The 3,258-nt window shown below is 36.4% G+C and overlaps 1 long non-coding RNA gene across 1 annotated transcript; it reads left to right on the top strand.

The window, feature by feature from the left end:
* Positions 1–502: 502 nt before the first annotated feature.
* Positions 503–2,606, top strand: LOC123559190 (uncharacterized). Its single transcript, XR_008370841.1, has 3 exons — positions 503–577; positions 1,694–1,748; positions 2,500–2,606. It is a non-coding gene; the product is annotated as an uncharacterized LOC123559190 (long non-coding RNA).
* Positions 2,607–3,258: the final 652 nt, after the last annotated feature.

Raw genomic sequence — 3,258 nt, 5'->3', positions numbered from 1 at the left:
TGCGGCCACTGCCGTGCAGGCTGATCATTGTCTGCACTGTTCGTTATTCTGTCAGTAATTTTTCGGTAAATACCCCTTCAAATGATAAATGGTATTGCCGAAATTGAATGATGAACCAGTCCATTATAGAAATTTAGCAGGCTAAAGTTTAAAGCAGATCAGAGGCATTCATATACACCTAAGATTAACATTACTGCTGTCAGCGAAACACAATAACATACTTAGCTAGACTTAGAATTACCATTAAAGAATAGTCGACACTGAAACATTAGTGATGATGTATGGGAACGTTATCTAAAACACTCATCTTTGCTCATTCAAAATTCATAAGTCATTTGAAATGCAATTCTAGTGTGAAAGTAACAATTATCCACATATTAGCTAAACATAATCCAGCCTTGTTGTATAAAAGTTAGTTTATTTCTAATGTTGTACTTCATTTCTTCTTCCCAAACACAACCTTATTGCGTTTTCTTAAGTTTCGTAGTATAAACTTGAGTATTTTTTACAATTGTAGGTTGCTTTGGCGTTAGCAAGTGTTTTCCAACTTTGTGAAACCTGCACGACACATAAAAATGTATGTACTGTTCTTATCAATCCAATATTTTACTAAATTTGACACCCGACACAACTTTTGATTTGAAAAGATAATTACGGACTGTATAGCATTAAGAAAAAGTCAATCCTGTTTAGTGTAATTATTGATTATTTTACTGCAATCATGATTTTAACATTTTAGATATTTATTCCAGAATCTGATTCGATACTATTACAAACGTATTGAAATATAGTGAACTTTGGGTTAAACTTCGATCATATATTTCAGCCTAAAATTCTTTTACACTGTGCTTTTTGCACAGCTATAAAAGCAATAGTATAAAATGAAGAAGTGACACATCTGGTGATTAAACTATAAATATTTTAAAACTAGACTACGGTTGCAGACTCAATGAAATCGGAATTGCTTGGTTGCTTTCTTTACTTACGTAGATTCAATTAATATCCACGATACTGATCTTTAATTGCTGTGTGTTGACTAAAATGTTGCCCCTAGATTTGAATCTCTTTGTATTTCTGACTCATTAGGATCAAACCAGTGCTAGGGCGCTAGGGAAGTGCACATTTCATGACCTCTCATAAACTCAATAAATCAAGCCAGATCTGCTATTCTGATGTTGGCATGCGTTCTATGTTTCCAAAGATCTTTCTTATATATTTAAATAACCTTCAAAGTTCCATGTGACGGCCGTAAAATGTCGCCCCTAACTTGAACACAGTGACGTAATTATTTCTGGTCCTATTCTATCATGAAGACCGTTCCATATTTCTGTATAATAGAGTTACTCTTCGTGAGCAGGTGCAAGGTGGCAAGAGGGGTATTTCACATTTTATTTCCTCTCATAAGCAAACTTTATCAAATCGAGTCTGATTTTATGTTTCAATCTTCTTATAGATTTGATTAAAACGCTGTGGATCCAGTTATTATTAAAGTATAAGTAAATGATTTGATATCACCCAACACTTGGTAGTGCTATAATTATTAATCCCTTGTCAACATTTTATTGATACACTCAAGTAAAATCTAGACATTGGTTTATTGTTAGGTAAAATAATCTTAGTACTTCTCATGTCATAATTGATGGAATGCCAATTTCAATGTTTAGACATATGTAAGATTGTCAAAATTTTACAGTGCTCTACAACGCAGGCATGTTTGGGACCGGCAAACCAAAAAGAATGTTTTGAGTGTAAGTAATCCAATATAAATATTATAATAAGAGAAATTATTTTTAATGAATATCATGTGATTCTTTAAATTATGTCCATTTATTTCAACAAATGCAGCTTTTCCTTACTACCACTTATATACAGAAGATTTAAGATAATATCGTTTTTATTTAATGCGGTAGATGAACGAAGCTATTTTCTATTGTTATCTGGGTGACATTTAAGCGGCTATAAAGGCTCTTTTGCTAATGTCAGCCAGGAGGCAAAACAACCATAAAATAATTTGTCGTGCCAACATGTTATCGGGTGGCATCCCCGCCAGCCTGGTAGTATGGCGACACGACAGAATGTTACCTTTTCGTGTCGTGTCCTCTCCTCGTATGTGTCGCGTAGCGGCTCCTCTAGCATGATGACACGACAAAATAGGGTGCAAATACAACGGGAAATATTATTGTGTCGTCATTCTAATTTTGTCGTGTCCTCAAACTTGCAGGGGCGCCAACACGACTCTGTCATGTTTTCATTCTTGCGGGGGAACCAATACGACAGCACGACATTGGAGAATCGGGCCACTGTAACTTGTGTAAAACTTAGTACATACTGAACATATAAGGATAATGTGTGTACACATTCAAAAATTCTGATTCAATGAAGCCAAATATGCTTATTGATACAAAGGATGAAATGCTACACATACGCCTATCCGTACAAATATAACAATTATTTAATTACCCCATGAAGTTAGTCAAATGTATTTTGGAATGACTTCAGGTCATTGCAATAACACTAGTGAATGCGAGCTCAGTGATGATAGTAAAAGCGTCCGATGCAACTGTGCAAACTCCGGAGGCTATACGGGTATTAGCTGCGACTGTCCGCCGCCACCAGGTAATTACAAAACTATTCATTGCACTTAAATGGTGTGTCCATTAGCGAACGATATCCGTTTATTTCGTGTAAATTGCTTTTCAGTTGTACTGGCATATCAGAAGGCAGTGTGCAAACAAGTCTGAAAAAGCGTTTGGATCTGAGAAAGGTATGCGCTAGGTGGGTACATCATTTGCTCACTGAGGAGCAAAAGAAACAACGCCTTAAATGTGCTCAGGTGCTTTTAAAAACATACAAAGGCTGTAATAGTCGGGTTATTTCTAACCTGCTAACAGGTGACGAAACTTGGGTGCACATATATGAGCCACAGAGAAGGGCTGATAATAAGCGATGGTAGCGAAAGGATCAAAAACGCCTCTGTATTGCCAAGAGAACCATAAGGTCGTAAAATATGTTGTGCGCAATTTTCTTCAATTCCAGTGGGTCAGTCGTTCAAGTGCCTTGTCTGTCGGGTCATACAGTCACTGTACGATTCTACAAGAACTCTGTACTGAAGAAAGTGAAAGTTTTACAATAAGAAACGTCCAAGCAAAGGATGGTCAAGAGTCCATTGTATACACGAAAACACCAACAAGTATTGCGAGGTTGTCTTTTTGGCTTCTGAGAAGGTGAATGTTGTAAACCATCCGCCTTATTCACCTG

The sequence above is a fragment of the Mercenaria mercenaria genome, chromosome 5 (assembly GCF_021730395.1).
Source record: "Mercenaria mercenaria strain notata chromosome 5, MADL_Memer_1, whole genome shotgun sequence".
NCBI lineage: Eukaryota > Metazoa > Mollusca > Bivalvia > Venerida > Veneridae > Mercenaria > Mercenaria mercenaria.
The sequence above is the reverse complement of the archived record's forward strand: the minus strand, read 5'-3'. Positions and strand labels throughout refer to the sequence as shown.